Below are 25,187 nucleotides of genomic sequence, written 5' to 3' on the forward strand. Positions count from 1 at the left end.
AGTACCGTACTCCTGGGAAAACCCTGACTGCGCTAGACAATACTGATCATAGAGTTCAAGGCAGCTTTTCTTTCAAATTTCACTTCAAACAGGTGGCTTCTCCCAAAAGACCATCTATTTATGAAAACTCATTATCCACACATTCACAAAAGCAAATGCACACACACGCGCACGCAAATAAACATGCGGGAGTATGTGCGAGCGCACACATGATGCCTAAACAACAGGTAACAAATCAAACATCAATCTCCGCACAAAGTGACAGAATAATATAGTAAGTAACACTTGAGTGCAGTCAGCGGCTGCCTGCTAAGAATAGGAGCTGTCATCCACTGTCACCCCGCTGTAGCGCACTGTGTCACCTGTCATCATCACCCTCCAGTGCCATCCCACAGGACCGAGGCTATGCCTGATCTCTATGAGATCATATTTCCCCGTTAACTGTCCTCAAGCAAACACCTACAAAAGGCTTGTGCAATCTCCCTGCGCCGTTCCACACATGAGGAATCTTTTTCTGTTTAGTCAAGGTCCTGGTCTGTTGATTGAACATCAGTCCTACAGACTTCACAGAAAAGCAGGTTGACACCTCAGAAACGCCTGGAAGGAGCAGAGGTATATAGTTCTTACCACTAAAGCAAATCAGATTTTTTGTCTCAGATAATATTCTGCTTTAAAATGCCACGGAATGGTCTGACAAGCACTTATTTCTTTCTTTTTAATATCTAGTAGCCTTATACCAAGCCTGGCAAACTCAGGTTTGCTGCTTGCTATTGTATTGCAGATGGTTTTTGGGTGAAGATGCATTTTTGGATTTTATTAGACAAATTTGTGCATGCCCCTGCGTGCGAGAAATCTATAAATTTTAAATGTGTATATCTGCTAAAGGTTATTTAGAGCGAATGTAAGCATAGAATATAGAGCAGGAGACCTCACCGTTGACAGACATGGTCTAAAAGTCACAAGAAAATTTTTAAGTAGCATTTTGAGTAATTTGGGATAATTACTGTAATTGATGCAAGAATGAACCATAAAAATCATACCAAAATTACAGGTACTTTATTAAAACCCAAAAATAGAATAAATACTTGAACACCCTCAGTACCAGACAAATGCTTTGGGGAAACTGAGGGCTTAAGCAGAGCAAGCAAACAAACAGAACTAAACAAGCAACACCCTAACAGTTTATTCAATCAATTAGTAACCATAGAAACGACGTGAGCAGGGATCAGAAGAGAGCATGAACTAATTATCAAACTAGAAAACTGATCAGAAGACGGAAACAGAGTAAAAGTCAAGAAAGCAGATCAAAAACACCAGTGAAAATGTCCAGTCACCATTCAGTTTGAACTGTCCCAACATGTCCTAGGGAAGTCTAAAATGACGTTTAGATGATCTTAGATTAATTTGAGGTATGTGTACATGTAAAAGATCAGTTAAATAAGAGGGTTCCAGATTGTGTAAGATCTTATATACTAAGATAAACAGGTGCCCCTGTTCGATACAGGAGACTCTTGAGCTATAGGGAACACAGTCTTTGTGGGATTCCTCAATAGTGACAGGGTAGCCTGCTCCTGGTTGTGCTCTGTGAAGTGAGCTAACTCTTAAGAGTATTCTGGAGTAGACCCTGGAGAGTATTCTGAAGCACGCTCTGGAGCATCGGACACTGGATTGGTTATGACAGTCTGGTTTGTAGAGGACTAGGATGCTGGTTCGGGCTGAACTGGATAATTAACAAAACCATCCTCCTCGACAACAAAAGCAGAGCCATTCAACCAAAAGACATAGTTACCAGGCAATAGAAACATGATCATTATCCAGCCCTCCCCAAAACATGTCTTGAGTGTGTGTTTACTCCAGCAAACTTGATGGAAATATTCCAATGTGTGAGTGTTTTAAAGTGCCTTAAAACATTAAAATACCATAATTTAGGGAACATGCTAAGTTTCTCTCTCATACTTATTTCTTTGAAATATGCATTCTGTGTCAGAATGTCTTTGCTGTTTTGTCTGTCTGTTGTTAATGACGTCTTCACAAAAGTGGTGGAATAATCTTCTTTTTTATGTTTCTTATTTCCCAGTAGAACACGAGGCTGTGACAATCTGCTTCCATCTTGTACAAGCATTGGCAGCATCTTGTGCTTTGCACCCATGAGAGGTGTAGTTCTTTCAGTACAGATCTTGCGTTGATGTGGATGACTTGGGTTTTTGGTGATTCTTGGCTTTTCTTAGCAAAGCTAACTATTCTATAGCTGACTATTCTGTTGGTCTTCTCTTGTAGGCTTGACCTGCATAGATGACAAAAGAGCTCAGGCATCTGCAAAATTAGTGGAGTAATTAGTTCATGATTGCAAGTAATTATTATTCAGATTATTATAGTTCATTTTTAATCATGTTAACATGCACAATATAATTGGTGTACACTTTACTCCTGGAGGCTATACAAGTGGTTGATTCTGTTAGCAGCTTTCCCTGCAAGATCCTTTTTCCTAGATGGAGCTGAATGAACATGGCATCTGAGGACTACTTCACCATTTTTGATCCCTCTCGCAGTTTCATTTATTGTGGGTTCCCTTGTAAGTCATACTCTGGGGTTCCCTTACACGTTTATGCATATGAACAGTCTTTAAACATTCTGCTGATTGGAGACCCGCTATATAGATTTGTATGTATTTACAAGGAATGTCAGATCTAAATGTCCTACATGTTCGCATGGTTATTGTATTTGCGATGCATTTACGATGGTGTTACGAATGTTCGTTGAAACCTAGCTTCAAAGAGGTGGTCTACCAGCTTTTATTGAAGGCTTAAAAAATATTTAGTTATTCGTACTTGAGTATACTAATGCATGAAAAACTACCATAACTACCATAACTGGTAACTGCGTGTGCTCCTGGAGTATTGTAAACAATGACCTTAATATTGCCTTATTAACATGAGCCCGAGACAGACACAGAGCATATTATTAAAGAGAGTTTGACGGATAAGTATGCATTAGCATTTTGCAAAATGCTTAGCAGAGCCACACAGCATTGGCCTTTGCTTACATCCTTGCTACAACATAAAATGGCCACATCCTCTTTGTTGCATGCTCCAGGGGCAGGGTTTATGTAAATTTCAGGATTTGTAATGTCACTAATCCGAAGAAGTAGCTTGTTGTAGTCCCTACCAGCCATTGTAAAAGACAATTTAAATGTAAAAGACAGTTTCTCCTTTGCATTGAACTTTAAGCTTTGTAACTTTGCAGGTGTTGCTTATGCCCAAACAGCCACAAAATCAAACAGTTTGGTGCAAAGGAAGATCACATTGTGTTGCACAGAAACAAAAGAAACAATTATTGCAACAAGTGTGGATTGCATAATAATGATGGTGTTTTTGTTCACGAATTGAGGAGGTTCAGGAAAAAGGAGAATATATAAAGTCACCACATATGTCTTCATTAGCACATCATATTTATAACACCATCCGGTAGCTAATACTTCAAGTGACAACTCTTTTTGCTGCACCTGGATAATTCTGCGGTATTTAGCTGTAGCTCAAGGTCACTGAAGAATCTGCTGGAATCTTATATACTTATATCATATGTGTTATGTAATTGTGGAAAGTTGAACAAGCCAAGAATGTTCAAGTTTATATGAGAGCTGCTATAATTACAGGTATGTGGTCTTATGTTTACGTGTGGTCTATTTTTACCAGCTGTGAATATCGCTCTTCATCTTCAACAAGGGGTCTACGCGTGGATTTCAGTTGTGACTCCCACAAGGTCCCAGCGCCCTTGTCACAAACTGTAATGAGAAACAGATGGCTGTTAATCTAAAAGGGTGAAGGCGCGAGAGGGCAGAACGCCACCAGGCTATGATCTATGAAATGCTGCACAACAAGAAATTTACTTCTTGATTACGGTGGCAAATGTCATATTTTTTGGAGACCTGATTTAGCAAGACTAAATTTCCTCAATTTCCTTTCCAGGCTAATTGGAGATACATGCCTCTACCTACATTTCTGCAAAAATAAAAAAAAAACATACGTACATGAGTAAAAATAGCTGCAGTTTTGAACACTAGAGGCAGTAAAACTCTCTTTTAAAACTTTTACTATTTTACACTTTATTTTGATAGTCCACTTTAGGCATTCTACTAACTATAAGTAACTTTGTAACTACATGTCATACAAATTCTCATTTATTTGAAACTACTAACTACAACTACTAACTACTGACTCTCAGGGTAGACTATTAGGGCAGGTTTAGGGTTAGTTGACAAAGTTTCTGATAGTCAGTATGTTGTAGACTCATCAAAATAAAGTGTTTCAAGCGTTATTAACCAGACAGTCTACAAATACTCTAATGACTGCTAATACTCTCTTGTGACGCACTGGTACATATCCCTTAAAACTATGGTTCAATAAAACAGCTCAAATCCGCATAGAAGAAAGATAAAATTACACAGTTGCGTGAGTGAATGTATTTTTATATCACTTTTACATTCGTTAAGACCAGTTATGTTCAGGGTTGGGTTTGGTGTATGAGTATGGTATTTAATAACACTATAAAGCAATAGCTTTAAGCAACATTTACCCAAAATTGAACTCTGAAGCAACGCAATAACAATGCCTTATAACTTGCCTGTACCAGGATAATAAAAATGTGGCTACGGTCACGTATTGAACACGCATTTTAGTGCCACTCATTGGACAGTTGACTTTGATGTGCCAGAAACGTTGCCACAAGCATGTTTTTTTCAATGTGCCTAGGTAGTTCTTATCCATATGCTCACCAACATAGTGTAGCTGTGACCCCAGAATAGAAAGTAGCTCATAAAAAAAGTATCATCGACATCATCATTTTGATGCCCTCCTCAAATGAGCAGTTTGGCTCTAAATTAACCAAACTAACTCATCAGATTTTTATTACTGAGATGATTAAAGTTCTGCATCTAATGTCGTTAATATCTGATGATGCATGGAAATTAAGTAGGATTATATACACTTTTTCACAGCTCAGAAACACTCCATTTGAGGATTAAAAACAGACAGAGTGGAATGTTAAAGACTTTAGACGGTATCTGTGGCATGCGGTTGATTACCGCAGAAAATAATTTACATTTTCACTCTTGGTTTGTAAAAACATATAAACTACAGTAATGGAGATCTATTGAAAGGATAAAAAAAACATTAACATGGGGCTTACTTTGTAATTATTAATGATTTCTTACAATATTGTTAATGTTATTTTATTTTATTTATTTTATTACCTTTCTGAATAGCCTTTACAATTTTTGTTGGTGAAATTGGCTTTATATGTAAAGTAATGGTTAGCGTGAATGTTACCAGCAAACATGGATGCGTTTTTTGTTACAATTAAGAAGACTGAGACAAAATTATGAGAGAATTTATAGCCAAACACTCAAATTTACCTACAGCTAAACCTGATCGACTAGCTATTATTAGCTATCTGATTTTTCTATCCTGCAATGCTGGAAAATCAGGTTCATGAGGAAAACCGTGTAACCAGAATTATTCAGTTATATTATATTATATTTTATTTTGCATTACAAAAGCGTACATTAGTATACTTACTGTAAGAGGTTTGCTTTATTCTTCAGCAATGTTTCGAGTTCAAAGTAGGTGGGCTCCCAGCATCTGTGGTGTATGGTTGATTGCCTCCAAAAATAATTTCATTTTGATTAACTGCTAAACTAGAAACATTGCTTAACAGAACCTATTTGTTAATCAGTGCTTTCTGTCCTGAAGTGACCGAATCAGCAAAGATTATAGCAAAAGTGAAATGCATTCACATCATTTTGTGTCTAAGCATACATATAAAGCCATTTTGCTTCGTACTCATGATTTTAAGTATATAGTCCATTAAATGTCTAGGAATCACTATCGACGAACAACATTGCAGCTACTCTAATGTAGATTCTTGGTTCAGGCAGACAGGCTCTGATTGACTCTGTAGGAGCAACCGCTGCAAGTCTAATTGCTTTCCTGTGATGCGTAGGAAAGTTATCATGGAAAAGCTTCTCTCACATTTGAATTAAATGTTTATTGGGTGCTTTACGTTTTTAATCTCCAATGCTAACCTGCTGTAGCATCTAAGAGACAGAAATCTAGAAAGATGAATGATAGATTTGGAGAACGTTGCACTGAGCTGATTTTCCCTTTGTGTTCCTTCATTTTGAAAGATCCTTTACTTTTGAGACGTTAGGCTAGAGATTAGTTTCACTAGTTGACGTGTGTGGAAATCAGAGGTTTTCTGTAGTTTGAGTTCAGGGTTCAAGGGCAGATCAGGGCCACATCTTTTAACCGTGGGTCACTCACAGCTCTCTCATTTAGTTGATGAGCCCTGCCCCCTCCTCTCTGATCGTTAGCCGCTAGCGCTGTTAATGAAGGGCCTCTTTAGCCCCGTGCCTCTTAATGAAGGGCCTTCCCATCGTCGCCTCTCCTACAGTGAATAACTGTATCATGACGGCCACTTTTCCGAGCGGTGGCTTACCAGAGCTAAAGTTTAAGCACTCAAGTAGAATTAGCTCAGTCTCAAAAGAGTGACTTTGCCTCTTTTCTCTGTTAATTGGAAAGGGTAGAGCCGTACTTTTGAATGGTTTTAATTAGCACTAATGGCTTTGTTTTGTTGGATCACTTTGGAGATTGGTTTGAATAAGTGTCTCAGAAGACCTGCCTGCATTATTCTGTACTCGTGGAGCTGGTGGGTGTTTTGATTAGAGCACTAGGTAGCATTATTTTATTGAGATAGCATAAACAGCAATAGTGGTTTTTAAAGTAAACCTCCATCCACTGACCCGTTTTAAGTATTTTGCGTTCTCCTTTTATTTTGCTGCCGATGCAAAATGTTGTTTTTAGACGTGCATAGCGTATATGTGTGCGTCTTTTGACTTTGCTTACTCAGAAGAGCGCAGATATGTAATTAGCCCCCTACAGGGCAGATAAATGACAGGTCTGTGGTGCCGCTTACGTAATGATGATACTCTACTCTGGATTTCAAAGGACGAGGGGTCACCCCGCCAGGTTGCATCCACACAAGCCAGACAAACACCAGGGTAAAACCTGAATCAACTGATGTTTTTCTTTTCTTTCTCTGCCGGATTTCAGTGAAATCCTTGATGTACACATGCTAAGTGAAGCTCTTCCTGATAGCTTAAGCTATATTTGAAGCAGCCCAAATATTTAATAAACGAACAAGCAAGCATGAAGCATCTCAAGAATCTCCAGAGGTTTGTACCAAGTTTGTATACCCAGATTCCATGTGGATTTGAGCATTAAATGTCACAAACTTGTGCAAATATGGAATGCTTGGTATGTGCTGATTAATTGAATCTAAATGTAAAAATTTTTGTATCAAATCTTGTGAAATTATCTCGCTAAAACTATACATCTATTCTATAAATGGTCATTGTTGGTCTGATGACAGGAAAACCCCCTGGACTGATGCCCAGTAAGCTTCTTGGTGTTCCTCAGGGGCCTCATTTATAAAATGTAGAAACGATCCAAAATTAGATCTTACATTCATTTTTCAGATATGCGTACGTGCGATTCATAGAATAAACGTATGAACATAAATCGCGTGTACGCCTCTCTTGCAAATTTAAAATATATGATTCGCAAATTATCTTAAACTCATGCGCAAATAAATGGTTTCAGCTCTCTGCCTTGTAAACGACTCCTAATTAATGTCATTAACATATAAATTATCACCAACCCTCATAATTTAGAGCAGCGAGCTGCAAAAACAGATTCAATTTTCAAAAACCTGCAATACACTGCTAAACGTGCTTTTCAAGACTAGATTTTTTTGTCTTGTTTCCAGCCAAAATATCTAAGAATTATTAAATCAAGAAGAATTTTCTAGACAAAAAAAATTGCTGTCTTGATTTCAGAAAAAACAAGTCAAAATTAAGGGACATTTTGCTTGGAACAAGCTAAATAATCTCATTTAAAACAGAAAACAAGATTATTTTGCTTATCCCATTTTCAGGTTATTTTGCTTGTTTCTTGTCTAGAAAATCATTTTTTCATTTAAGAATTTGTAGTTTTTTTGACTGAAAACGAGTCTTGAAGAGCATTTTTTGCAGTGTACTCCGTCAATAAAATATGCGTACGTCTGCTCAGACCCTGATTGGATGCTAAGCACTTTTCCATGTCAAAGATGGTCTTAAGAGTACACACACTCTAAGATCAAATCTCTGTGTACACACACTTTATAAATGAGTCCCCAGTTTCCAATCCAAGTACTAACCAAGCCAAATCTCGCTTAGCTTCTGAGTTTGGGCGTTCAATGAAACCAGTGCAGATTAAACATTATCAAAACCGTTAGCTCTAAAATACTTGTAAAACAGCCAGAGACTCACCACATCTTCAAAACAATCCAACCAAGGTGCATAAACAAAAACATTTGCCAAAAAGTAAAATACTGGAAAATACTGGAGTGTGGTCTGCACACTCTCAGAAATCCAAAAGTTACGAGGTAGATGAAAGCAGTATATGCAGTACAAGCTTGGTATTGAAAATGGTCAACATGTGACCAAAACGTTTGCCTTGTCTTTTTCATTGGGGTTGTCTTGCTTTTGTGACTTTGATTTTCGAGAGCGTGGAGACTTTTTTCTAGCATTTAGCTTGAAAAATACTTACAAAAACAAGAATTTTAAAGTTGCGATGTACATGCATTCAGTGGAACGGATTACTGAAAACAAAACAATGTCTGGTGGGGAGATGGTTTTCGATTGTTTACTGAATAGAGGCGGATCTGACTGTGAGATTGTTGTTGAATATAAAATATGTTCAGAGTTTATGTGGATGAAATTAAAATAAGAAGTATAGCATTTAGTGGGGCAAATACATATGTTACACACTGCAGATTTTTCAAGTTTTCCCACTTACAAAGAATGAAGTTATCTGTAATTATCATCATTGGTACACTACAATGATAATTTAACTAAGAAACAGAAAAACAGAAAAAAAAAAACGAATCCAGAAAATCACATTGTATGATTTATAATTAATTTCCATTTTACTGAACAAAATAAGTATTTGATACAATATAAAAATAGAACTTAATATTTGTCTGTACACCTTTGTTTACAATTACAGAGGTCAGATGTTTCCTGTAGTTCTTGACCAGGCTTGCACACACTGCAGCAGGGATTTTGGTCAACTCTTCTCCAGATCTTTCAGGTTTTTGGGCTGTCGCTGGGCAACACAGAGTTTCAATAGATTTTCTATTGGGTTCAGGATTGGAGACTGGTCAGAAAACTTCATGACCTTAAAATGCTTCTTGCAGAGCCCCTCCTTAGTTGCCCTGGCTGTATGTTTGGGATCATTGTCATGCTGGAAGACCCAGCCACGACTTATCTTCAATGCTCTTATAAAGGGAAGGAGGTTGTTGCCCAAAGTCTTAATATATGGCCCTGTCCATCCTTCCCTCAATACGGTGCAATCGTCCTGTCCCATTTGCATAAAAGCACAGCCAAAAGCATGATGTTTCCACCCCATACTTCACGGTTGGGATGGTGTTCTTGGGACTGTATTCATTGTATTCTCATGCCTCCTCTGGAACATCCAGATGGCCTATGGCTTGAGCAGGGGGACATTGCGCGCTGCAGGAATTGAATCCATGACGGTGTAGTGTGTAGTAATGGTAACCGTTGAGACTGTGATCCTAGCTCTCTTCCGGTCATTGACCAGGTCCTCCCGTGTAGCTCTAGGGTGATCCCTCACCTTTCTCGGGATCATTAAATACACAAGGCAAGTTCTTGCATGGGGCCCCAGTTCAAGGGAGATTGACAGTCATCTTGAATTATCTTCATTTTCTAATATTTGCGCCAACAGTTATTGACTTCTCACCAAGCCGTTTGCCTATTGTCCTGTAGCCCATCCCAGCTTTGTGCAGGTTGAGTGGAGGATAGGAGGGCTTCTTAAAGACAAACTAATAGGTCTGTAAGAGCCTGAATTCTTGCTGGTTGGTGTAGGTGATCAACTACTTGAAATAAAATGGAAATAAAATGGAAATTAATTTTAATATTTAAAAATAATGCAATGTGATTTTCAGATTTTTTGGGGAAATGTCATCGAGGTGTACCTACAATGATATTTACTTGAAAAATCAGCATTGTATCAAATACTTATTTGGCCCACTGTATATCACTATTGACATTTCAGCAGAAGACTGAGTGATCTGAATTATTCCTATGATGTCTGATAAAGCAGGAACTAGTTTGGTAACCATAATTATTGACAGTGATGAACACTTAACGTGTTAGTCCACCCAAATGGTTAGTTTTTTAGGAAACTGTTTTAAAATTAAATGTGTTTTAATATCATTATTAATAAGTACTGTGTGACTTCTGTGTGATTTCAGTATATTTAATACAAGATATTTACAGTGTTCCTGAAGTATACATGCAATAATTCCACTGTTGTACCATCAAAATACTTCAGTATATCTTTAGTTGGATCTCAGCACTACTTCTGCATTATTAAAGTGCTTTACATACAAACCTAGTTTTTTCAATTTAGCAGACTGTAAGTATACTGGTTTAGTATAACAAAAGTAAGATTACATATAAATAATTGTTATTAAGTACATACACATACATGTATTTGTAGTATACTTAAAAATGCATATTAGTTGTTGTCGTTGTTTTTTGTTCAGTATGAGGTATTTGGAAATCTCCATTGTCCTTCATCGCATAAAACAGAGCAGCATTCTGCCTAACTTCCACTTCTATTTTCATAGAAGAAAATTACAGGGCCAGAAAGACATTACTGTTCCTTTAATTGAAAATGAATGGCCTTACTTGACCCTGACATGCTCATGGTTATCAGGTCAACGCTGTGGATTGTCCATAGAAGTATTCCTCCTCGGAGTCATGATTTCCAGATGCATTCCTGCTAGCGAATTCCTTAAAGAGTTTGTCAGAAGGGGAAAGACCGAGGGGCAGACAGCTGACACAAGAGACCCTGTCAGAAACGAGAGAACATGTTACTGACCAGCACATAATCTCCCATCATAAATGAAGTCTGGAGAGAGTGAGAGCGACCTCTGACCTTTTAACTGGCACTTCAGTCATTCATCTTGACTCACTTCTTGCTGGACATGAATGTCAGGACACGCTAGGATCAATGAGCTGACATTGTCATGCAAAAGTACGAGCGCAGCAGAATCTCACTCCAGCGTCCTCCCTCTCAGATTCTTTCTCGAGATAAAGAAATTCAGGGGAACATAAAGGAGGCTTTATAATTTCAGCCTGGGTGGTTATTAAGCTGTATCTCTCTCTCTGAAAGGGATGTCAGGGGAGATTAGAGGTTTTGGACACTGCTGATATCTCATATGGAGGTCAAGAAAAAGCCAGGCTCTCTTCTCTACGGAGCCTCATTTGAACAAGCATAGAGCTGCCAAGTAAAAAAGCCAAACCAATACTTAAAAAACTCCTTTGAATACCTAAACAAATAAAAACATCAACATCCACAGTTACATTCTAAAATATATTTTGCCACAATGATTTTAGCTAAATTTCGTAGCTGTGCTGAGTCCTTTTTTAAAGAACAAACTTACCACCAGTCAACAAGACATTAAAATAAATATTGTCCAGAGTGAGCGATTTTCCTTTCAAATAATTGTAACCTATCCAGCCACCTGTAATACAGATGCCACCCAAATAATATACTGCAGTTATATTATGGTTCACTTGGAAATACATAAAACAGGATCTTTACAGTGTTTCAAGGTGACTCTTAAGCCTGAGTCCAAAATGATTGCATGTTATTTTTTATTTTTTATTCTATTCATCATTCTTTTTCATCACGCAGATACAAAAATGCAGAAAATCGAACTTCGTCCAAATTTTCTTTTTTTGTTGTTTTTATGACAGACGAAAGTAAATATTAATCCTTCTCTTTGTATTTACATTAAACATAGATCCGATGTAATTTGATCCGCCAACTGCAATTATAATAATGCCATTTTAAATATTAATCTTTTATTATCAAGCATTACTGTTGCTATTATCATTATTGCTGATTTGCACGAGAAAACTTTGGAAAATTAGACAACTGCCAGTCAGTATGCAACTATGAAATCAATCAAATCAAGTATGCAACTATTTTCAGACAAATCTTATAGTAAAGGTAACAAAATGATACAAAATTGTAAAAATGTTTGGTCTTTTTTTCGTATTCATCATCCTTTCCTATTTAAATGCTTTCGAAGTTTCGAAAGGCATTGTGTAAATGTGATTGACACAATTTTTTAACATGCCAAAAAATTTGGACGAAAATTTTGGTGTTTGATGACCATAAGTCATTCAGGACCAATGCATGTTATGAGACAACTGCTATGAACCAAAGCCCAGAGCCAAACCTCCTGAAACGGTGAGTTAGAGTAATCACACTGAAGTCAAAGTCTCTGCATTTGGTTTTCTCATAAGCCTGGATGTACCCTAAGCCTGATGTAAGTGATGACTACAGCCTGCTTTTGTAGCAATCTGGGTTTGAGATGTAGAGATCGTATTACTGATGAGACCCCATTAACCTCCCTCACCCTCTTCATTTGACTCGGCTGAAGTGTTGGGTAATTATAATCTGAACAGCCCTTACGATTCCAGACACTGAAAGGCTTTTCAGTCAAGAACATAAGGCCAGGATATGACAAACCAATCAAACTGAGTAAGATTGGGAATTTCTGCACATCCTGAGGAAAGCACTGCTGGTTCAGAGAAAGATTCTAAGATGTACATCAATGGCTTTATAATACGAGAGGAGGTCAGTAGACATTTCAATAAGGCTGAGAGAGGCTTTCACATCTCACTGTGAGCTCCTTAACACCTCAGATGTGATATTCATCCTTGCTCTGAGACTATTCCATTGAGACGCTCCGTTGTTGTTCTTTGTTGCGCAGCAAAACTTCTTAGTCTGACATCATTGATATTAATCAAAGACACAAAGTGCCTGACAGTTTAATCAGCTTGTATAGCCTAGTCAGGATTCATTCACACTTTATTTTTAAACCACCTCTGCCCCCTGTATGACATTTTTAGGTTGCAAACTTTTAAAGATACCGCATATAAGTTCCCTTATACTAATACGCATAAAGATGGCCAGTATGAAAGGCACAATGGTATGAATTTAATAATACAGTAATACAGTCACCTGGACATGAAGTCAGTTTCTACGTGTAGATTTTTATTGTATTTTTTTTTACTGTAAATATGTTTAAGCCTATCGTGTACCTTATGTAGCTGTAAAAAAGTATAGAGCCATTATCAGTTATTCACCTGTCCTGAGATATTGCAGCAGTTTGATTGTTAAACAGATAGGAATGTGTACAATATTACTTCAGTACAAAACATACATCGTCATAAACTAGTTAATTTGGTACTGATGTGAAAATAAAAGGGGTGGGGCGTTAATCTTCTTCTTACGACTCTAATTCCTCCGTAATACTTCCGAGTTTGCAGATTTGTTTCACTTTTATGCACATTAGGGATGAAAGATAATTACAAACAAAATCTCCTTTTAAGACAGAAAATTTTGGGGGGTTTTCCTCATAAACCTGATGCATTATTTAAGAGGCTTAAGAAGACATGCCAACGTTTCTGGTGAGTGAATGCAGTAAAAATTGCTGAAAGCGAATGGTTAGAAAAGTTTTTTTTTTACAACAGGACAAATTAGAAATAGCCTACTCGCTGTCCAGTGCACTTAACACAGAACCAGGGATTGGACTTTAAGAAAGGAAAAAAAAACTGTTATCTAGGAGTCCAGATTTGAACCAGATTTGAGTGCTTTCTTATTCATTTTTCACATTTTAGTCCTATGACCTAAAGAGCTCTATATATAGCTTTGAAACACGTGTAAATACCGCAGTACAAGAATATTGTAATCATTTACAAGTAGTTTTTTTCAAACTTTCTTAATTCTAGAAGCAACTACAGAGAATACATATTAAGATGCTGGGAAATCTAACAGCCAGCAATCCAGAAAAAATAACTATGTATTCGCGATTCTCATGTGGATCTTTTTAATAATTTTCTACGTTTCTCAGACCTTCTTCTGAGTGACCACAGCGCTTGTTATCTTGCCAGAGCACAGTACTTCACAAATATCACAGTTCAGCTCAACTCAATTAAACGAAGGCCACAGAATGTCACGCGATACTTTCCCACTGTACTAAACACACAGATGTGAGGGGTCACGAAAGCATGCCACCAGTGGGCTTGGCTTTCAAAGGGGTCACATCTGGCCTTCAAACTGCACGTGAAAACAAACTGAACTGCGGTTGGTCACTTTTTGTGTTGATCTATCCGTCAAAATGGCCTGAAGTCAAAATATTGTAGGTCAAAAATGCAGCTACGCGAGAGGCCTCAGTACGACAGTAAAGTGTTCAAAAATAAGATACGCTCGAGAGGAATCGAATGCAAATGTCAATTAAGGAAGGAGAACGTAGCTTCTGCTCTTTATGATTTGCTATTATTGTAATATCTTTATATATATAAATCTGTTCCGTGGGACAAACACTATACTGGAGCTCAGAGTTCCGCATCATTACTGACCGTCCCTTGGCATCAAAACATCATCTCTGATACACCAAACAATATAGCAATTTCTACAGCCTTGACACCGTTCAGTGAGCATGCCTCAATGGCAGGGGTGTTTTGCTCAGCGGCTAGGGACACGATGTCTCCTCCAAAATATTTGGATAACTGACAAAACAAAAATAATACCGGAAAATAATACAAAATATTACATCAAATGCTGTGTAGATGATTCCATTTTGTGAACCGATTTTACCGATTTTAGTATTCGTATAGATATTTGCATTCATATAGATCTCAGGACCAATTTGTACGTATTTCATGGCGTACGTCATTCATACAAATTCGTACGAACCTTGTTAAAATGTTGTATGTATCTGTACGAATTAATAAAATAAAGTATGTACAAACAAAAAAATGTCAATTGTTTAAGCATGAACAGCATTACGGATAAATACATGCTTATGAAAGCTTATTTGTGAAAAATGGAACTAATTAGTTCATACTTGCTTTTTTGATCTCACTGAGATACATAGGTATCTCATGCTTAATTGAAAATGATATGATTGATGATATGATTTCATTCTGCTTTCCTTATGGGGGCAATTTTTAGGATATATAAGACAACAAAAATACACTGGGTGGACCAGATGGAGGTAATAATGGAATGTGAAGCTGATTCAATAAAGATGTATTCAAATTTATTCTTCAAACTGTAGTCTTTAAATCCAAATCCAGTTTCAATTTCTACATTTCCCAAGAATCATTACGTCAAACCAGTGATATCAAAAGCTCATTGGTTCATGCTTGCTTTATATGCGACATGCTATGTTTTAATTGATGTATGCATATGAAGTAAACATATGGGTAAATCTTAAATTCTGCTCTGTACCACACACTAAAACATGTTTATCATATAAAATACTGGTCCTACTTCATATTAGGAGGCTCATTTGGTGCGATGCACTTATTGTGTACGTACATTTTTTTAAATCGCAGTTATATTTTAAATAATACTTGTAATTACATCTGTAATGGATTTCTGTAATTACATTTATATTTATGTCCCATCCCTTACACCTTAACACACACCACCAAACCTGTCCCTAACCTTACCCATATCCCACCTCAATAACGGCGAACGTGTTGTGCAATACAATGACCAAGCACATTGTACTTTTTTTTTATGTAATTAAATATTAGTTAAGGCCACCTAATATAAAATGTGACCAAAATGTTAGTAATATTGTACATTTCTTTAGCTGTTAATACATAATAATGTTTATGTTTTTAAACGGCAATACGATCACATAGTATGTTTCGATATATATATATATCCAAATATAAAACAAATGTGTAAAGGTTATATACTAATGCCATATGAAAATAAGACTAGACTGGCAGCTAAAAGGATTTAAACAGCAAAGGCTTATTTGTCCCAAATGGCACACTTCATGTGTACTTGTGGGCTTACAATGGTCACCACAAAACCGCAGGGTGTCCCATTTGTTATTTTAGCTTTCAGAAGGGTATTTGTGAGCACTGCCCTTGCTGCACACTTCAGTCAAATCGTCAAATTGTCCAAAAAGTGAAGAAGCCTGTGAAGGTTTAGGGTGTCATTTCGAACAGAGCCATTTTCGCCTCGCTTAAAAACAACTACCCACTACAAAGCAATTTAAGCATCTGATTCACCAAAAGACCTTTGTTTGAGCATATGATTCAGTCAAATCGTCAGAGCATCTGATTCATCACTTTAGTCGTCCTTATCGGGGTTTCTGCCTATAACGGAACGTACGAAAAAAATCTGTGCTTCCACGATGAAGCTATGAAACTTCTCACACGCTTTCAAAATAAAGAAGTGCACGCGAACACGAAGTTGACTCCTCAAATAGCAGCATCTCCGTCCTGCTTCTGTCAGCGGCTATTATTAGGACTGAAATTCTGATCTCGGCGCAAGTGGCTGTCAGAGTGAGTCGTTCGTGCCAGTTTGAGAGCTCAGCGATCGATCAACACCAATCTGTGAGGAATTTGAGCACGGGGAAACATGCATAAACTCTTCCTCTCGGGCTGCCGCGCGGACGTGAATGAGAAAACGAGAAGACGCGGACGGACAGGGTAAATGGGGATGAATGGATGGCGTGCGGCTGCCGCGGGCCTCGGCGGACATTACAGTTAAAGCGTGTCACCGCTGACAGCGTCTCTGAGATAGAATGAGCTCAGGAAAAAAGTTACCTCATTCAGGACAGTCATTAAGCGCTGTCATAGAGATATATGAGGTAGGTGGAGAAAGGGAATGAAGAAGGGAAGAGATGGAGGGGAGGGGGAGGTTTGGAGGATGTCGACCGGGATACTAACAGCACCTCGATAAGCATTCTGTATTCAGTCAAACTGTCTGAAATATAAAGCAATAGGCTTTATTTATTAAAGCTTTTCTGGATTTGGAAAAGCCAGTAGAGTACATTAGAGTCTACCGCATTTTTTCAGAGGCGCTGCTTCTGGAAGTATTTTCTTCCATTCATTTTTTCCCGAGACTATGTTCAAGGCTGAAAGCCATGAACCAAGCTATGAGTGGAATCACAACATTACAAACTTATATTTGAAGCAAAAAAGTAAGTAAAATCACACTGATTTGACTGGCTTTTCTGTACAGCATCAGGGGTATTGTAATTTTTCCACTACGAATTTCGCTATTTAAACACGATGTGTTTAAATTTTTTTTATCACTTTTAATGATCCCTTATGAATATTCTGTAAGTAACTTTGCACCTACATGTCAACTAACATTCATTAGAGTATAAGTAGACTGTCTGATTATTATATGATAGCTCTTTAATTTGATGATCTATAAGAGACTTTCTATAGGCAACTTTTAAAGAACATGTCAACTCATTCTAATGTAACCCTACCAGTCTACTAATACTCTAATACTAACACTCTAATAAGCGTAAGTTGACATCTAGGTGCAAAGTTACTTATTGTCAACAGAATATTCATAAAGGAACATCAAAATAAGGTGATGCCAAATAAGTTGGATTGATAAGAACATATGGATTCAACAAAAGCATAACTAATCAGCAAGCTTGTCACTCACGACAAGTTTGTTGAAACGTTTTTAAAAAGCAGTGTCGTTTTGTGATCTTTTGCGATCACTTTGGCTGTTGTTCAAAGCCAAATTTTATTTAGTATGTCTCTTCATTCATCTTTTCATTCTTAGTCATACCGTTGGCTGAGATGCTAATAATAATGCTGTTACTTGTGAAGAAGATTGAAGTATGATTCAAATTTGTGTTTATACAGATCAATACACGATTAGTTATGTCACTTAAATTATTAAGTAACTATTGCTAGTTGATCTTCCAAAGAAAATGATTTCAAATCAATCATGTGTCTCTGAGCTACACACAGAAGTGTTTGGATGTAGTACTGAATGAATCAGTGTTGTAGAAAGAATTAGTAAATTGAACAAATCAAACGATTCACTCCTAGTCACTTACAAAGACTAATGCCACCTAATGGTGTAATGATGTAAAATCTACACTGCAACCAGTTTTTGTAATTTGAACAGTGTTTTACTGTAATATGGACAGTAATAAACTGTCAAATTTACAGCAACATTTTTACAGTGTATGGATCACTAAGCCATCAAATGGACTCTTCACATAATGTGATAATGCATTGAGTTTCAACAGATTTTTAACAGATTTTTACTGGTTTGTGCTGTTTACACTCTTGTTTGAGTGTTTTAATGTAATGGAAAAAAAATATTGTTCAGTGGTTGCTCTTCTTAAGCTTCCCAAGAGACTCTGGGTGTCACATTTATCTCCTCTAAACTCTGAATTTATTTATTTTTTTCTTTATTTAGTGTCTTTCAAATGCTTGACTTGGTACACACTTTTTTTTAAATTGTTCCCTTCTAAACTGAAGACTACCCTTCTGAGAACCCCGGAAATGATAAAAGGGTCCATAGTTTTTCTTAAATGATCCCGTGGTGTGGCAAACGAAGTATAAATATTGCAGTCTTAATTAATTCACTTATAAAAGCTATATGCATTATTATAACAGCATTCATTATTGAATTATTTGTATTGTTGTCTTGCACAGATAGCAAAACCACAGCAAGGCACGACATTTTATTAATGAATGATTATCAATACGAAACTATTAATAACAAAACCTTTACTCACAGTAAATTCGCCCGGTGTCCAAACGTATTTCAGTTAAAAACCAATACATTGTATGCAAACGTCAAGAAAAAGCTTTCATACTTTGCCATTCTGAGCTTTCAAATCATTCAAAGACTCTGTGGATGCAAATGAGACTGTGCTTGGAATGGCATTTTCAGGATTAATCATAATACCCATTTATTAAGCTTATGCCTAAATACCTGCAACAACGTCTAGACAATAACAGTCGAGTCGAACATTAGAAAAGTTACAGGTCATTAGCGAGGCTCCAAATTAATGAGGGGAAATCTCATTTCACTCTTATCCTAATCAGAGCGCCTGCCGTGGGAACATATTAACCACACGCTCCATGTCTGCCTCCGAGGGCATTAGCATTACCCTCCACATCTACGTCTCTCTCTCTTTTTATTTGCACTCATCTCTTTCCCCTTGCTTTCCGTCTCCCTTGTTCCAGCACAGCTCCCCAGTTCTAATTGAAGTAGTTAATTAACTGAAAAAACACATTAACACCTTTCCAGGCCATTAGGAGATGTGAAAGAGGGTGTGTGAGGGAGCGTGCCGAAACACTCGCCCGAAGAGCATCATTTTCCGCTCCCTCTCTCTCTCTCTCTCTCTCTCTCTCTCTCTCTCTCTCTCTCTCTCTCTCTCTCTCTCTCGTCCTCTCGCTGTCACCGTGGAGACCGCTGAAGGGATGGGGGGTGGCCACAGGTGTGCAGGTGCGAAGTTGAACTCAGTCACTCAGACGCTGTTAATTTGTTTTTGTCTCATCAAAGCGGCTCATAGTCTGGGGAGGACAGAAAAAAAATACTTATTGTCCACAATAAAAAAGAAGCACAATTTGAAATGTGTTTTATGCGGCATTTAATGATAGCCGTTGCAAAAATACAGATGTGGAATATATAATTCATTTCAGGAAATGATGGCGCTAATACACCTCTGAGAGAATAAACAGCAACTGACTAAGACAGCGACTGAAAAAAATGCATCAGATTATGAACGTATTGATTTTATAGTGCTTCCACACACATCTCTCAACATTACCACAGCGGACAAACAAGCAATACGGAAAATCACTCTTTATACATTTATATTCATTCCCTGTCTAATAAATGCTTCTCATGCCGAGATATGTTGATGTGTGCATTCTTCTTTGTGAAACCATGCGGTTTTCGAACATAAGCAGGGAATATTACTGCATCTATTAGTTTTTTGTTTAAGGGTTCCATACAATGCCCTTCAGCCGTGATTTATTCACGATGCAGCACAGCCTCTCGTAACTTTTTGCTTACTTACACCGCTCCCCAGGATATTTCATTTCTGAATTGCCGCAATATGTACGACAACCAAAGTAAAAGACCATTGCCAGATTCACCTGCTTCTGAGAAACCTGTGCCCCAAAGCACGCATGTATTATCATTTTGGAGAACTGTTGCTACAGGCATGTTTCTTTCAAGGAATCTGGGCTGAACTTTCTCTTGATTATTGTTTCTCTTTAGACAGCAGTTATTTCTCAGAAATGCGTCTCTTCAATAGCAAGAAAAGCCTTGAACTGTGCTCGGGTCACTAAAGATCCCACAGTCAAAAGATCTCGGGACGATCGCAAACATTTGGAAGCCTGTTTCTGCCACTGGAATAAAACATAAAAAAAAGGTATTTGCAACATTTTCTCACAATTCTGCCTTTTTTCTAATTGTTCTCAGAATTGCATTGCATAAACTCACAAGTATGATTTTCTCGGAATTGAAAGATATTAATTTGCAATTGCGAGTTATAAAGTCAGAATGGACCGTTCTCATGGAGTAGATACATTTTGGTCAACTTGAACTTGAAAAATAGTGTGTATCGACCTCTTTCCTCTTTGAAACAAGACACTTTCTGATGTTCATACGTTTACTTCATGCTTTAACTAGTAAAGAATATGAACTGGCAACTGTGAGGAAAAAAAGGCACCTCACGAATAAATAAGCAAATATTAGGGCTACCCAATATAAATATTAACCCCCAAAACGTGCTCGCCGTATTCTTTCATCCATGGGATACAAGATGCAGAACACTCGTGCTTTTTTCAGGCTGTCAAGCTCTTCGTATGGCAAACAACATCATAACATTATCATAAAAATAGACTTTATTACTCATGCACTGCATAGCTTTGTGTGAGGAGCAGACTGAGATTTAAGTCATTATTCACTGGTAATCTTCCCTTCACCACAGCTCTCAAATCTTATTCATGTCTCTCTATATCCATCCACACCAGGATTAATGTTTGGTTCTCACGTCACGTCATTATGCACCACATACGAATGTGCACATATTTAAATTGCACAAATGAAACTTTCTGTGAACACTCACATTTATTTCAGCTTCTCTGACTTCAGAAGACGTAACATAACGCTTGAGTCGTGTAGACTGCTATTGCAAGTTCTTTTATGGTGCTTTCTTTGGTTATTTTTAGAGTTTGACAGCCTCTGGTTACCTTCCACCTTCACTGTATGTAAAAGAGATGTTTGAAACGCCTGCCAAACATCTGCCTGCGTTTTGAAGTAATAAAATCATGCAGCTTTGTAGTGACATCTAGGTGAATAAATGACAACAACAGTTTTCACTTTTTGGTCAACTCCTTACAGCATCGGTAGAATAAAATCGCAATAAAATGTTCCTCTGGGAAGACCAGAAAGCCCTGCAGCTGCACGAAAGGAGGTAGGATCTTGACAGAGATAGAGACAGTTGCTGGTTGTCGGGAAAGATAGAGGAAACACACACACACACACACACACATTCAGAATAAGAACTGTCGGCTACTGTTAATGGCAGAGATAAAGAAACAGATTCTCATCAGCCCGGCATCCATAAACGGCTCTGTCGGACCGGGGCAGAGAGCACGGTAGCATTAGAATGCACTGCTTGTTTGGTGAGCAGCCCAGTACCAGCTCACCAGTGGAACCGATGGCCGGTGACATCCTCACATCCACACACAGTCATTCACTTATCAACCCCCTCCTCGTCCTCCCCTCGGCCTCGGCTTAAACAGACCAGCCTTTCTCACAACCTTCACACAATGGCCTGAGTGTACCAAACCCAGCGGAGAGACTCGGAGTGTGTGTGAAACAGAAAGGCATAAATGCAGATTTGGGTGCGCGTCTTGCAAACAAAACAAAGAAAGGCCTTTCACTTCGTTCCTGGCCTCTTTGAAATGCCTGGCGTGATTTGGATGAGCCTTTTCTCATTTTACGTGGCCAAATTCACATTGTAAACATTTGCCCCTCCTTGTCGTGGGGGGTATTCCCATAAGAATAATCAATAATAAGCATCATTTTCTCGAGATTACATCAAGAGCAACTAGAGGCTCTTTCTTCTGCACTTTTTTTTCCTAACAGTCTAGTACTTTTGCGAATGGATCTCTTTAATGTAATATCGCAAACTTTTGTATCTGAAATAGCCTATATGGGAAAAAAAAAATAATAAATATAATATATATATATATATATATATATATATATATATATATATATATATATATATATACTATTTTAAATGTATTTTTAAAAATGTCAAAAATATTGGCACCCTTTTGGATCAAAAAAGGCTGTGAAAATAATCTGTACTATTTGTAAATCCTTTTGATCTTTTATCTTTAAAAAAATCACAAAATTCTAACCTTTCATTGGATAGTAAGAATTTAAAATGGGGGGAAATATCAATATGAAATATATATTTGTATTTTTCAAATACACATTGGGCACAATTATTGCCATGGCTTCCTGTTTCGCAAAAATATAAACAGGAGGAAAAACAAAGCCTAAATTCCTGCTGAATATGCTGAAATCATGCTGAATAAAAACTAAAAATATATATTTGTGATGTTTAGTAAAAGATAATTGACTTCACAAATTTGTGAAGTGGCTTTAACAAAAGAGATAAAGAAACGAAAATTCCCATTTCCATCAACATTATTTTTAATCAACAGAAAATGTTAGGAAACTGTCTGCAAGAGGATGTGTGTCTATATCATTCTAGTGCACAGTGGGAAGGAGAGATTGAGTGGCTAAATACTCTCCAAAGACCACAGCTGGAAAACTGCAGGACATAGTTGAGTCAGAAAAGCTAAATAAATAGTCAAACAGCACCTACATCAACACATGTTGTTTGGTTGGGTTTCAAGAAAAAATCTCCTACCTCATCCAAACACAAACTTCAGCATATTCAGTTACCAGACATGACTGGAACCTCAAATGGGACTGGCTTCTATGGTCGGATGGAACAAAAGAGCTATTAATCAGCAAACACTCAAGATGGGTTTGGTGAACACAGGGATAAAAATTACCCCATGTGCACAATGAAATATATTGCTATGTTTTTTAAATAAAATGATTAACAATACAGATTAATCTTCACAGCTTTCTTTGGTCATATGTATGAAGGGTGCCAATATTTTTGACCATGACCATGTAAATATTTCCTAAAAAAGATATTTTGTCCAATAAAATACATAAATATGAAATATAAACTGGGAACTCGGTTTATACGGTTTATAAAATAGCAGCATCTATGCAATAACATTTTTCTATCAGCTTCAGTATTAAAGCTCCTATTTCTCAGACGTTTATTCTGACATTTTTTTTCTTCTTAAAGTAATCTTACATATATCTCCTGTGGTGTTTTGGGAGAGATTTCAGCAATGTCTAAAACTTGCTTCAGAGATTTACAGAAGTCAGAAGTTTCATACTCAAATATATCTTATCTCAAAAAAAAGCTAATATGAGAGACTAAGCTCATACTTCTGTTAGGGACCTTTGGATGGACAGAATGGAATCTGCTTTCTCAGAAAATCCTGCCTTTAAACATCGCGTCTAAACAACAATAAAACACTGTTTTGTTTGATTGATGGCCTTCTGTGTCAGTCAGCCGATTGGTCGGATCTTTACTACGAAGCAGTTCTTGGCCACAACAGGACTAGACTACATGCCGATAGCCAAAATTCGCCTACCACATTCTTTGATACAATCTGAGCAAGTGTCCTCCCAGCAGGTCAACATAGTCTTACAGTATGTGAGGGGGACGGGCCGCTAATGCATTGGTATCACCCACTGCAGCGAGCGCATGACTTTCATGCCGTGGCTCTCCGTGGGAGGGGCGGGCATTGTTCTCTCATTCATCCAACAATGACGAATTTTCAGATGCCCATACGATCCCAAAGGAAAAGATCGGAACGCAGCTCGGACTCCGCTGCTGAATAAGCTGAGCAGGCCCGTGAGACCAAACAATGTCGTAACAAAGAGCAGGGTGCTTCCTACCTCTTTTCCTCTTTTGTCTCCTGCTTTGTATTCCTCCCTTCCACAGTGGCATTCCAAAATGCGGATTTCCACAAGCCAGATCCATAATGAGAATGTTCTGTTTAATTTAGAGTCATCCAGTCTCTTTCTCTCTCTGACACGATAGGAACCCCCTCCTCAATTTCCCACTTTTAGGAGTCTAATCCCTCAGACACACAGCATGTGTAGCATCCCGATCGTTACACAAACCTTTAAAACGGTTACTCTGTGTTTTGCACAGTCGGGGCTTCAGGCCCATTTAAAGAAAACAGGGAAATCAATATTTCTTATTAGGATTCCCTGCTGATGTGCCTGAGGCGCTCTGTTCTTTCAACTTTTCCTTTCTATTTTCTATTCTCTCGCTCTCTCTTTTTTTCCCAATGCTATTTTTCTCTTGTGTCAGTGATAGAAATATTTATGTATCTTTGCATAATTTTTATTTTAATACTTACCAAATATTGACATGCCAATAGTTGTTCATGGATTCCAGTGTTATACTTGTGTCTGCCAAAGCTATGGATATAGCGCCGTCAGCCTGTATTTGAAGCAACGTTGTGTGGTTGAATACAAAGCTTCCATTTAAATAAAAATCCGACTTGCTTCAGGTCTTTCTCATTGCGATTCCCATCATGTTAAATGTGCATAATTAAGTTCTGAAAGCTGTAAGTTGGCCTAGATTGTATCTACAGTCTACTCTTTTTCTGCCTGGAATAAAATAAAATAAAAAAATAAAATAAAATAAAATAAAAAAATAAAATAAAAATAAAATAAAATAAAATAAAATAAAATAAAATAAAAAAAAAAATAAAAATAAAATAAAAATAAAATAAAATAAAATAATGCAGCTGAGCAAAGCCAATTTTTTTTCTCTTGTTAATAACAGCTTAAAAGTCCTGATGTTTTCCTTGAACTACTTTATAAACACAGGCCTGTTTACACCATCAAAACAATTTAATTTAACAGCCACTGTATCTATACAATTTTGTAATAATTGTAATCCCGTGACAATTAAAAGTTCATGCCATGGCTACGGAAATCACTTATCAGTTGATGAACAATAAAAAACATTAACATGCAGCCACTTTTAATCCATCTGACTTTAAAAGAACTTTAAAAGTAATAAACGACAAAACTATGCGGCATACTTGTAATAAA

The 25,187-nt window shown here is 37.4% G+C and overlaps 1 long non-coding RNA gene across 1 annotated transcript; it reads right to left on the reverse strand.

Annotated features, from left to right (window-relative positions):
- Positions 1 to 1,071: 1,071 nt before the first annotated feature.
- On the reverse strand, positions 1,072 to 11,192 carry LOC122356977. Its single transcript, XR_006252403.1, has 4 exons — positions 11,058 to 11,192; positions 10,808 to 10,970; positions 3,690 to 3,781; positions 1,072 to 2,313 (listed from the first exon to the last, which is right to left on the reverse strand). It is a non-coding gene; the product is annotated as an uncharacterized LOC122356977 (long non-coding RNA).
- Between the last annotated feature and the right edge of the window lie 13,995 nt (positions 11,193 to 25,187).

The sequence above is a fragment of the Puntigrus tetrazona genome, chromosome 13 (genome assembly GCF_018831695.1).
Source record: "Puntigrus tetrazona isolate hp1 chromosome 13, ASM1883169v1, whole genome shotgun sequence".
Lineage (NCBI taxonomy): Eukaryota > Metazoa > Chordata > Actinopteri > Cypriniformes > Cyprinidae > Puntigrus > Puntigrus tetrazona.